We start from the raw sequence: 12,806 nt of genomic DNA on the forward strand, positions 1-12,806 counted from the left end.
TATAAAAGGCCATTAGTATCAATGAGTAATTGTTAGCAACACCTCTTGAACCAGTCATAAATAATCCTTCTCAGGGGGGATGTGTGAGAGACAATTATATAAATGCAACAACAAGAGTGTGCACAGTGACTGGAGGTGGAATTGGATAGCCAACTCCTTGGTGCTAAATTCAAACACAGTTAAGAGCGGAAGTGACTGAACTGAAACAACTGGTGATATCCTGGTCAGTCCACTGGAAGGACTGTAACTGATGCTACCACACTATTAAAACTACCAGTACGAAGTGTAATTTCTACAATAGCTGCTAGAAGCCAGTAGTGACATCCCCCTCTTTTCCCACATTTGGAGAGGGACCATAGATCATTGGTAAACAACATGCATTTCGTGCAGAAGGTCTCAAGTGTCATCTCTGGCATCTCAAGACAGGGATGGAGCAAAGATCCCTATCTGAAATATTGCAAAACTGCTGCTGCCAGTCAGACAATACTGTGGTAGATGGACTAATGGTCTGACTTGGTATAAAGCAGCATCATAAGATGATTGTTGTATTCTATTCAGTATCTTTTATGCTTTGTTGATTAGAAGTTTGTCCCAGTGGGGATCCTGTAGAGAGTGGAGGATGGGGAATAGAATCAGAAAGGAAAAGGGAGGGAAAGGAGAAGGAGAAAATGGAGTTGTTTCTGAATATACTCTTGGTTAAATCTATATAAGATTACTTTGTATTTGTGAGGGAAGCAGGTGTAAAATAGCAATCCAAACATACCATTTTTAATTGCCACTGAAATTCCAGTCCATTAGAGTACATTTTGAAGCTCAGTCACGGACTGTAGAAAACATGACTAAGTAGAAAACAAGAGTGCATTTTTTCCTTCCCAAAGCTATTCTTTGCACAAAATTTTTGTTCATAAAATACCATGTTTATGTATGTATGTATTTTTACATTTATATCCCACTCTTCCTCCAAGGAGGCCAGAGCAGTGTACATGGTTATGTTTATCTTCACAAGTACTCTGTGAGGTAGATTAGACTGAAAGATGCATGACCCAGAGCTATTTTATGTCCTTTCCCCCTAACAGTCTGCATTTCTTCTGTTACCACAGAATTATTTTTTTGCTAATGTAGCTAATCCCTCTAAGGAGCAATAAAACACGGCCTGGATCTTCTGTGCAGTTACTAGGTATTCTTCTTGTTAAGCTCTTTTTTTTGCAAAGCTGAGGCCTGTGTCTCAACATTGTCTTTGGAATTCTCAATTTGAACACTGATTACCACCACCTTTGTACAATATTTATGTCTATATCTCTGTATACATAAATCATTTACAGACACTGGAAGTATGGAACATATACATTGGAATTTATTTGCTCCCATAACAAATCATTGCTTGCTTGCTTGCTTGCTTGATTGCTTTATGGTGTTTATTAAAACCTACATTGAAAATCGGAAACATGCATATTATACCAATACTCCAGCATCTGCTCTACATTCCTAGTATCTTTCTAAGAGCAATAATATTACCATGGGTGCTTTTCACCCCATTTGCGGGAACTTTGAGCACAGTTATAAAACAAGCAGTTCCCAGGAAAGTCACAACCACATATTTACATTCCAAATAAAAGATATCTTATTGAGTGAGGCTTGAGTCATTATTAAATCATATGAACATCCAGGACATTCCCACTTACATAGAACACATTAGCTGTTCACCGTGTCTAGGCACTAACACTTTACTTTTATTATAACTAGAGTGGATTCCTGAACATGTTGTAGACTAATGGATTATTTAATATGTACAGTATGTGATTGACTAGGTAATGAATAACTAGGTGGTTAACTAAGCAATTAGAAACCTAATGGTGCAGCAGGGAAACGACTTGCCTCGTAAGCATGAGATTGCTGGTTCAAATCCCCACTGGTATGTTTCCCAGACTATGGGAAACACCTATATTGGGCAGCAGCAATATAGGAAGATGCTAAAAGGCATAAAAGGAAAAGATTAAAAATTGAAAAGAGGTGAGTGGAGGAAATTGACAAGAGAATAAATTGTTTCTTTGACTATGGAGGGAAAAACTGCCTGCTTCCCAGTAAAAGAGGAACTTCAGCATTAGGTGACTGATAGGGACCAGAGGGTATAAGTGAGAAAGGAGGCAGCTCCCTCTGTGTTGGAGGCTGCCAAGAATGAGGGCTGATCTAGGTTTGCAGTTGCTAGGGGTCAGTGACAAAGAACTTAATGAAATAAATAGGCTGCATGAGCCAGTTTAGTAGAGATATCCCAGACTGGTAGATTTGGCTAGGGACCAATTTTTTTCCAGTGGTCTGCTCTGGACAAGGCCTTCCTAAGGGAGAGCCTTTTAAATCTAATAAATCCCTCTAGCTTCAAGCCACAAGTCACAGGCACACACATGGATTCACAGAGTTGAGGAGGAAGTAGGGTTGCCATATGCAAGCTTCCCAAATCGGGGTGGCCTAATTTGCATATTATGCAAAATATGTGGCATCTGATTTGCATTTATTTATTTGCCAGATTTATATACTTTCCTCTCCTTCTCAGCCCTCTTATGTGATCGGATCCAGAGTAAAATCCAGGCAATCTGGGCAACACATTTGAAATATGTGTAAATCCAGGTGGAATTTAGCAGCCGGGTGGAGGAGCCAAAATATAGGGGCTACCCTAAATTCCAGAGGACATGGCAACCCTAGGAGAAAGAGAAGAGATTTCTTTATACAGCCTGTTCAATGTAAAAGCTGGGTTTTTCTGTAGTGAAGCTGGGGTGCAATGTAAGAATTGGATTGCAACAGTTTGTGATGAATCCCAGGGACTGCACCAAATGGAGTGGCTTGGCTAGCTATTTTATGGGGGAAGAAAGATGCTTCTGGAAGCAAGGGCTGCATCTATGGGGACTCCTAGGTTAATGGTTGTCTATTGACACTTCCAGTAGGAAGATAATAGAGATGTATGGGGGAAAGAAAAGGGCTTCCAATGAGCAATAGACAGAAGCTATAAAAGAGATGGGTATTAGCATGGATGTCAGGAACAGGGGCGTATCTAGGATAGGGCAGGCAGGGCACATGCCCCGGGTGCCACTTGAAGGGGGGCGCAATTTTTAAAAGATTTTTAAAATGGCCACCAAAAACAAAATGGCCACCGCGCATGCTCAAAGGGCCTCTGTGGGGTCCTAGTCCATGCCAGGCCTCGCAGAAGCCATTGGAGCATGCGCGGTGGCCTTTTCCTCCCCAGCAGCCATTAAAACAAAAATTTTTTAAAAGGCCACCGCACATGCTCAAATGGTCCCTGCGAGGCCCTAGAGGCCAGCGGGGGGAGGGGGAACCTTTGAAGACCCCCCAGGGCCTTTAGGAAGCCCTCCGAAGGGGCTACAGGTACAAATAAATAAATAAATACATTTAATATAATATGTCACTGTACACATATTTAGTTTGGCACTATGTACAGAGAATCAGGGCTTGTGAATACTGAGCTGAAGCTTATGAGCTAGGATTGTATTCATTTGCTTTTACTTTGCTTCTTCTGATAAGTGAGTTAAATATGATGTCTTAATAATATGGCTATTAATGGTGAGTTTGTCTTTGAATCAGTGTGAAATCCTTAGTATTAAGGCCCACTGCGAGTTTTTTGCTCTCTTTCTCTCATTTGAACTGTCTTTCTGAAATACTAGAATACATTCCAAGCAGCGACACAGTTTACTCTGCATATCCTTTAATTATTTTCAGAGTATCTGGGAAAAGTCAAATTCTCCATTTATTTTTAAAACTTATGTAATAGTGATGCTACAATGCATTGTAGAGAATTAGACAGGCACTTCTGTTTAGTTTTCCAAGTACACCTCCACATAGTATTTGGGTATTTCATGAGCCTCAGCATGCTGAAATTTGTAGTTTTCCAATATTTTTTGGTCTGGCTACATCCACTGCTAAATAGTTTTTGAAATATTAAAAGATTAACGAGCTTGACTTGTATTTTTCAGCTGATATTATGGTAAAGTTATCTGAAAGATGGGTGTTAGATGTTTGGACAGGGGGCGCAATTTCATTGCTTGCCCTAGGTGCTATTTTCCCTAGATACGCCTCATCTCCTGGGGGGATGGGATTTCCAGAGATTAGTGAACCCCAAGGCACAAGATCCGGATCTGGGAAGAGAAATGAATTCGATTAACACTTGCATGTCAAAATGCAAACCAAAAATGAAGACATGCTTTAAAACAACACGTCATGGCTGCCTGGTCTGGGGTCTCAGAAAATGCTTCGGGGCAATGCAGAAAGCCTAATTTGGGATGCCAGGGAGTCTTTTTCAGATCCCTAAAGGATAGAATGGAATAGTCATGCTTCCTTCCTTCCCTTCCTTCCTAAACTACCCTTAGAGTCCGTGTTATTTTCCTGGATTCTTTCTCTTCCCCACCCCCATCTCTCTCTAACATAGGCTAAGCCAGACTGGACACGTCTATAAAAGTGTCAAGGGGGTGTGCAGACAGGCTCAAATAGAGACCCAGGAACATCACTTTTAAGACAATAAAGCCCTTACATTGCCTCTGGCTCTTTACTATGTCCCATGACAATCTCTGGACACCTTTATATATTGTTGTTCAGATGGGCACTCAGATATAGTCTGGATAATAATACCTAGCATTTGTATAGAGTGTTTGAGCATTCAAAGCATGTTATGTTTATTAGCTTGCTGTAATCCTTACAACAACCTTATAGGGTAAGTAGGTATTATCTCCATATTGCAGCTGAGGCTGAGGAGCAGCTTGTTTCAGTCCTCTGAATTAATTCAAGGTGGGGCTGAGAATAACTGGAAGTCCAAATTTGCTCTCAGTGTTACAACAAACAGATGTTTGAAAATATATGTATCATGCAGGTACACTAATCAGAGACCAAGGACTGACTATAGCTCTCTGTCTTCTTGGTAACAAACTTGGGTTCATTGCTGCATAATGTGTGAAGTGGCCCTCTGAGATCAACAGAGTGCCTTCAGTAACACCACTGCATCATGTTTTGTTAGCAAGGGCTGGCAAACATGGATTCTTAGCAGTTGTCCACTGTGTATGAAAGTACCACTCCCTTTAGAAAATCTGTAAAGCCTGAGAATTTTTCCCCCCACTCATAAAAGCAACCTCTTGATCTCTTATCTGATTATTTCATTTTCAGTTATTCTCAGCTAATTATGTGGACTGTCTGCTTCTTTTCAATTTTTTTGTATAGGCATTGGAAGATAAGAAAGTTCTGCCTGCAGTGATTAATCTGTGAATAACTCATTCACACAGCCAAGTCATCAGCTGATGCAACTGTCACACATTCATGTGCATGTGTGAATCCCTAATCAGACCTCAAGTCGCAGCATCTTTCAGAAGTGTTAGAGGACCTCTCTGTTAGGACTGGCTTTTGAGGCCCAAGTTCAGGCCTGAGATCAGGCTTAGGATGTTGTGGAGATAAGCATTTATGTTTTCTAAGCTTTTACATTTGAATTTCAGTTGCAATTTCCCTGAAATTATCTGAAGCCTTGGGAATGAGTGAGCAGATGGGTTCAAAGAACCCGGGACCCCTAGCAACTGAGGGCCCCCCCCCAGCTCCACCCCTCTCTATTTTCTTCATTATCTCCCTCCCTCCAAGGGGCCCCCTGGGAGAGGGGTGAACACGGCCCTCTCTCCCCTAGCTATGCCCCTGGGCTATATCATGAAATAAACAACCAGTGGAGAGATCCTATTCCTCCAGGCTGCTGTGATTATTTTGATAAGACTGAATTACAAATACGAACACAATGAATATTTATATATTTGAATATTTATATAAATATCTGTTGTATTCATAAGACTGAATTAGAAGAAGAGACATCAGTGTTTTAATAATGGTAGCTTTGGAAGCATTTATTTCAGGGGAGCAAGTGCCATAAAGATTGTCACCCAAATATGCTCAGTCTGTTCCATAGGTTGCAGTCCTATGTACATTTGGGAGTGGAACTTGCTTCTAAGTAAACATGCAAAGGAGTGGGTATTAACTTAATAACAGACTTAGGGCTGGTGTACAGTATGAGTTTCCTTCATGCAACCATGTTTGCGGGCACACAGCTCCATTGAGAGAGGCTGTTGTGAACTAGCTTGTACCTGTGAACTGCCTTCAGCTGTTTCTGTCCATCAGGCACAATTGGTATGCTGATGTTATGATGGAAGTGGCTGTAAACTCTGCTCATATGTATACAGGCCAGCTTCTAATCGTCTTTCTCTTCATGGTTGTGTATGTTATGTGGAGACATTTCACAGTTTGGACTGGCCCCTTGAAGCTGTATGTTAAGCTTTTGGTAACTAGACTGTGGTCCAATCCAAAGCTACTGAAGTCAATTGTGTTCTCACAATTCTATATATCTATATATATAATTCTCTAAGGTGTACCCATGGCTAATCCCATGTACAGCTCTCACAAGAGTTTGCAAGCAGAAGCACCTGATTGGGCAGTGGGGATTCCATATTCAGATAGGGAGGACGAGCCTGTGAGAGCAGAAGCACCATTGTGATTGGGTGGTGAGGATTCCATATGCAGATAGAGAGGAGGAGCCTGCGGCACTGTGGTGAATAGCCAGTGTGGATTCCATATGCAGATAGGGAGGAGGAGCCTGTGGCACTATGGTGAATAGGCAGTGGGGATTCCATATGCAGACAGGGAGGAGGAGGTTAAGGTCAGTTGGAATGCAACTGTCAGAAGATGTTCTTGATTGTAGAGGAGAGGAATTTATACATAAAAAAGGATAGTGGGCAGGGGTCTGCAAAGAGTGGTGACATGAGGAAGGAAAGAGCCCCTTCAGGAGAAGGTGGCTGCTGTTGTGTGAATTAGATGAGGAAACAAGATGAACAAGATCTGTTAACTCAGGAAGGGAGAGAGAGAGAAAGAAAGAAAGAAAAGAAGAAGGGAGGGGAAGAAAGACAGAGGGGAAGAGCGAGTGGAGGAGAGAGAAAGAAAGAAAAAGAAGGGAGGGGGAGAGAGAAAGAACGACAGGTGAGGGACGGGCCCAAGCCTGTCAGTGGCCTGAGGGGAACGAGCGGCCATGGCGGCAGCAGCGGCAAGGAAGGGCCCAGTCAACCACTGCTGCTGTTTGGGGCTACCGAGGTCATTGTCAGAGGGGGGCAGGCAGGCAAGGGACGGGCCCTGGCATATTGGCGGCCTGAGAGGAATGAGCGGCCATCTCAGTGGTTGCAGCGAGGAAGGGCCAGGTCAACTGCTGCTACTCCTGTGGGGAGGAGCAGAAGCAGGGCTCGGGTGAGGGTGGGGAGGTCTCTGGGGATAGGGGGCTGCAGCTTGGCCAATCGGTGCCACAATGCTGCAGCCATGACCAAGAGGGGTGAGGGTGATGGAGTAAAAGGATGGAGGAGGGACCAAGAGGGGTGAGGGGGGTAGAAGTAATGGGATGGAGGAGCAGGAGCAGGAGTGTCTTACAACTTTTTTAAAGTTGTAAGAGATGTGGAGGCTCTTATTTCAGCAGGAAGTGCATTCTAAAGCCTTGGGGCAGCAACGGAGAAGGACCGTCCCTGACTAGCCACCAGATGAGCCGGTGGCAACTGCAGACGAACCTGTCCAGATGATCTCAATGGATGGTGTGGTTCATAGCAAAGAAGGCATTCTCTTAAATACCCAGGGTCCAAGCTGTTTAGGGTTTTATAGGTTATAACCAAAACCTTGTACTCTGCCTGGAAACCTATCGGCAACCAGTGTAGATCTTTTAAGATAGGAGTAATATGGTCTCTCTGAGATGACCCAGAGACCAACCTGGCTGCCACATTCTGGACCAACTGCAGTTTCTGGACTACAAAGGCAGCCCCACATAGAGTGTATTGCAGTAATCAAGTCTGGAGGCGACCAGCAGATGTACTACTGTTCTGAGGTCATTTATCTCAAGAAATAGACACAACTGACATATCAGCTGAAGCTGATAAAAGGTACGTCTGGCCACTGCCTCAACCTGAGACACCAGGGAGAGGTTTGTGTCCAGAATCACCCCCAGACTGCTTTTGAAAGTACCCAGTGTCAATGGGCCTTAAATCAGGACTTCTGTCAATATGATAGTTAGGCTAATATGGGGTAGGCTAAGTCCTACTCAGCTACATCTAATACTGTGTTAGCTGAGGAGATAACTTAATTTCTATACTGTATTTAACTATATTTCTGTATTTAACTATATTTTTTCTATATGGGGGAAACTGTGCTGCGAAGGGGAAAGAGAGAAGTTCATTTTTATGTACTTGTTTCATTTGTACCCTGGGTGTATCAAGGTTGGAGTGGGCCCAGAGACAAGATTTTAAAATGCCCCCCCTCACTGAAGCTTAGCTCATGAAGTAAAGAAATCTTAAATAAGGCTGAATGGTGGTAACAAAAAGCATAGTAAGATTTACACACACACACACACACACACACACACACACACACACACACACACACTAACCTATGTGCCACAACAGAACATCATCCTAAATTATTTTTTAAAAGGTTTTGTAAATTGTGGACGATGCAAGTCATTTAATGGTACTAGAGAAAGACATGCTGTTCTGGTAGCTCCAGGTCCTCTTAACACTCACATCCATTGTGGAGGATGAATACAACTGAAGAAAGCCCGAGCGGGTGAGCGGCTGGGGGAGTCAGTCATGTGACTTGCCTCTGTCCCCCTCAAGGCAGTGGGTCCCCAGACAGCTGTCTCCCCTTGCCCTATTATAGTTACGCCCCTGCCTCCACCTAGGAAGGGACACAACAACCCCGTGAGGTGTATTAGGCTGAGAGATAATTATTTCTTCAAGGCAGTGGCATAGCAAGGTTGGAGTAGGCCCTGGGACAAGATGTGATTAACCCCTGCCCCCTGGATGCTACTTTCCCCTCCCCTTTGTCTTTGCTGCAGAAGATCTGTAAGGACACTGTACAAAAAACATTCTCCACACACCTTTTTTCTTGCTCCTATACAAATAATTCCACACACTTCCTACACACAAGAACAAAGAGCAGCCAGTGGGGCCAGGGACGTAGATAGGGGAGAAGGGGCACTTGTTCGCCCCTCTTGCCAGCTGCCCCTCGGAGTGAGGGAGATAATGAAGAAAATAGGGAGGGGTGGGGCTGCGTACCCTGGTTTCTTTGAACCCATCTGCTCAATTATAGCTACCGCCCTGAGTGGGGGCCCAGGGGCATTTGCCACATCTTGTTGAATTATAGCTGCACCACTGGTTCAAGGTTACCCACTAACCTTCATGGCTGAGCAGAGATTTCAACCTAGGTTTCTCAGCAGGGTAATGGATAAATACAATGATCTTGGCATTTGACTGGCCTTCCCTCCTCTGCTTCAAGCAAACAAAAAAGAATGTGTGAGGACATTTTTCTTACCATTCCCACAGGCCCCTAAGACACAGAAGAGCAAAAACATACATGAGTTCAAGCAGACAGCCATCCGTGCCATTGTATTCTAAATCCATATGATGTTCATCAGTAGTAATTCAATGTCTTAAATATACAGTTTCCTAAAATTAGCAAACGAAGAATGCCATCACAAAATGGTTCTTCCTCACATCCTCTGTGGTGCTTCATTTACAGGCATTGTACCTGTACCAACCAGCACCTTCCTGGAAGCTTAAAATGCTTTAAGTGGTGTAGCACAGTGAAGAGAGGCCCTTTGATAAGCTACTTATAGGACATCTTTAGGATGTTACACCCAGGGGCGGAGCCAGCCAAACGGCAGCCTGTGTTCAGCCCTGCCCAGCGGCCCTGCCAATGACTCCCCGTGCATGTGGCATCACATGCACAGGGGCGTGGCTCGGGCTCCAGAGGATTCCGAGCAAGCTCTCCCTATCTCATTTCAGAAAATTAGAGGGGGCGGTCTGGCAGGATTGCCTTTGGGCAAACAGGCCATGCCCCCTTTGCACGTGATGTCACACGCAACAGGGGCTCCAGCAGCCTTTTTCATTGGTGGCCCAGGCTCTTTGAACAGTCCGCTCAGTGATGGTAACACCTTTTCTTTTGTGTTTGGAATTTACCATTTTCTACCCCAACTCCACAGAGCTCTTGTTTTCAGGGCCGGATTAAGCCAGTGCGGGGCCTGTAGCATATGTTATAAAGGGGCCCTAATTTTTTTTTTTAAATGCACATAAATATTAAAACGTAAATTATTTACTTGCATAGTAAACTAATTCAATTTTTTTCATTTTGGAGTATGGGAGACCAAGCCACAAGCTCACACTTACTACAACAACAGTGAACATTTATATACCGTTTTTCAATCAAATTTCTCAAAGTAGTTTACATAGAAAAATAAAGAGTGGATAGATGCTTCTCTGTCTCCAAGGGGCTCACACTCTAAAAAGAAAAATGTGGTAGGCACCAGCAACAGCCACTGGACAGATGCTGTGCTGGGCCTTCTCCTAAAAGGCACATTTAGCAGAAAAGGGATATTTTATCTAATATGGACCAAATAAAACAGGTAAAGTTTTAACTTTAATTCCCAGTTGGAAGCCGGGCATGTGGGGCCCTCAAAAATGCGGGGCCCGTAGCAAATGCTACATTTGCTACTACGTTAATCCGCCTCTGCTTGTTTTAAGTTAGCATAGCAACCTGTCAACTAACCTTTGACTTCCATATTTGTATACCAAATAGTTTGCATAGAGGCAGATGAGCTCAAGTGACTTTCACAAGGACACTGGGCAGAGAAAAGAGCTTGGAAAGAAGCATGTCTGGGTTTCCCAACAGCAAGGCCTAAAACTGTGCCTGCTTTTGCAAATAGTGGGATGGGTTTACAAATATGTTGTTTCTGTGGCAGCATAGAATGGACAGACAGAGAAGGTACGAAATGTACGGTGAGGTTTTTATCTTAGCTCTTTGACCAAAATGCTTTAGTGTTCAGTGTCATTGTTTGCACTGGATGCTTGTAAATATACCAAGATGGGCCTTTTATTTGCTGAGGGCTTTAGAAGACATGAACTCTGACCTTATTTTTTTACCTCAGATATGTTCCCAACAACATCTTCCATGTATGCCCATCCCTTTCCAGTTGGCTAGTGAAGGGGAATGCACCAATGCAATTCTAGGAGTCCGTATGCCTCAAGCTTAGTTTGAAGCAATAGGCCTGTATAGCGCTACTAGATATTTCCATTTTCACTGCATTGACTCACAAATATACTATGGAGAAAGAAGAACAGCACCAGGTCACGTGCCATGTCTCTGCAAGGCAAATGCATTCATTAAGGATTATCTCTCCTAATATGTATATATGAAATGAACAAAACTGCTTCTGCCAGGCATAACTAAGAATTCAGGGCTGGTCCTGAAATTTGCAAGCTGGGTGACACAGTGAAGAGATGTCAAGATTCATTAGGAATGGCAGTGGCTTCAGGCCCTGAGGCTCTGTAGATTGGCAAAGAAGAGCTAATGAGCTCAGCAAAGTTTTAGTAGGTCATGCAGTGGGGAAGAGCTGTGCAACCCAGGCAAAGTGGACACCCCACAAATTGCAGCACCTGAGTCAAATGCCGAGTCCCTCCCTTTCCAGAAGCCACAGATGTGGGCATGGGAGTGGAGAGGAACACCAGCCTCATGAAGCCTAGTGTCAGCGTTCTTCTTCTGTTACTTGAAATTCAAATCTGCTCCTTCCCATTGCAAGTGTTCCTGTGTCTGCAGCACCACGCCCTGAAGTCAAACTCACAGCTAGGTGAACACTGCACTGTACAAACATGTCAGGTCAGCCTCCACCCCCTTCGATTCTCCAGTGATTCCCTCCTGTCTTTCCTAAGTTTCTTTGGAGAGTCTGCAGGCTTGCCATGAGCTTTCCCCTGCTTCATCCCGAAGTAGCAAAAGAACTGGGGTAAGCAACCTTAACACTGTGGGGCAGGGGAGCATTGCTAGGTTTGTTTCTAGCTAGGTAAGACCGACTCCTGATTGCTACTCTAGCATGCCATTTGTTTCTCCTTACGGAGGATTGGATTTGTCAGTTTCAACTAACATCTTAGCTTTCCAGTTGCTTTGCTGCTGAGGATTAACCCTTTCTCTGCAGTGCTGCATAAAAAAGATTAGTATGATGCCAGGGAAGAAAAGGCTGAGCATTAATGCGCTGGCACAGCAAGGGGGAGCCGTTTGTGAGGGCTGTGCAGCTTTCCCCCCTTCAGGGATTATTCTGGAAAAAAGAAAGAAAACTGAAAGCTGAACTCCTTTGGGAAGGCCTTTACTCCATCTTCACTCCTGTAACCCAGCAACAACGGTCCACCAATCAGCTTTGCTCAATGGCAGAAGTAGAGTTTTGCTTGCAGTCCTTTCTTCCTTCTCCCTTGGAACTGTCCTCACCAGCCTCATTACTGCAAGCCTGATCTCCTTTCTCACTCTGACATCTTCGAGCCCATTAGGAGATGGACCTGCAAGTATATCTGTTATGGGGTGATGTGGTGTCTGTTTGGGGGACCTGACTGTAAACTGACAGATTAAGTGTGTGGAGTGTAGAATGAAAATGCATGGTTGAAACTGACAACGCAGGGAGGAAGGAGTTAAAGATGGCCCAAGTGATGCTTCAGTAGACAGGCAGCATGTAAGGAACATGTCTGTCTGCTGCCTGTATATTTGCAAGATATAACCATCTGTCTACCAAGGTCCTTCTGCCTATGGGGGAATCCCTAGCCACACCTATTTCAGATTTTTGTTTTTTTAACAAAGTCCTTGCCTTGCTGGAATTTGGTGCATCCTAGTTTTATTCTTAAACTATCAAGGAATTGTCAGATTTTATTTAAACCCATCTGTCAGATTTTAGGGAAAATACCAAGCTGCATCTCCTGTGATCAAGAGGTAATTGTTAC

General features: G+C 43.8%; 1 protein-coding gene across 4 annotated transcripts in view; it reads left to right on the plus strand.

Annotated features, from left to right (window-relative positions):
• PAK6 (p21 (RAC1) activated kinase 6) overlaps positions 1–12,806 on the plus strand; it is a 73,897-nt gene that overhangs the window by 3,742 nt on the left and 57,349 nt on the right. Inside the window, exon 1 of one of the 4 annotated variants that reach the window (XM_053285551.1) lies at positions 11,671–11,827. The exons of 2 other annotated variants lie outside the window; for them this stretch is intronic. The gene's annotated coding sequence lies outside the window, so the exon portion shown is untranslated. Of the gene's footprint in view, positions 1–11,670; positions 11,828–11,907; positions 12,796–12,806 lie in introns of those variants that run through there. One more of the 4 variants, XM_053285549.1, reaches the window with a different exon arrangement.

This window comes from Hemicordylus capensis, chromosome 1, assembly GCF_027244095.1.
Source record: "Hemicordylus capensis ecotype Gifberg chromosome 1, rHemCap1.1.pri, whole genome shotgun sequence".
Lineage (NCBI taxonomy): Eukaryota > Metazoa > Chordata > Lepidosauria > Squamata > Cordylidae > Hemicordylus > Hemicordylus capensis.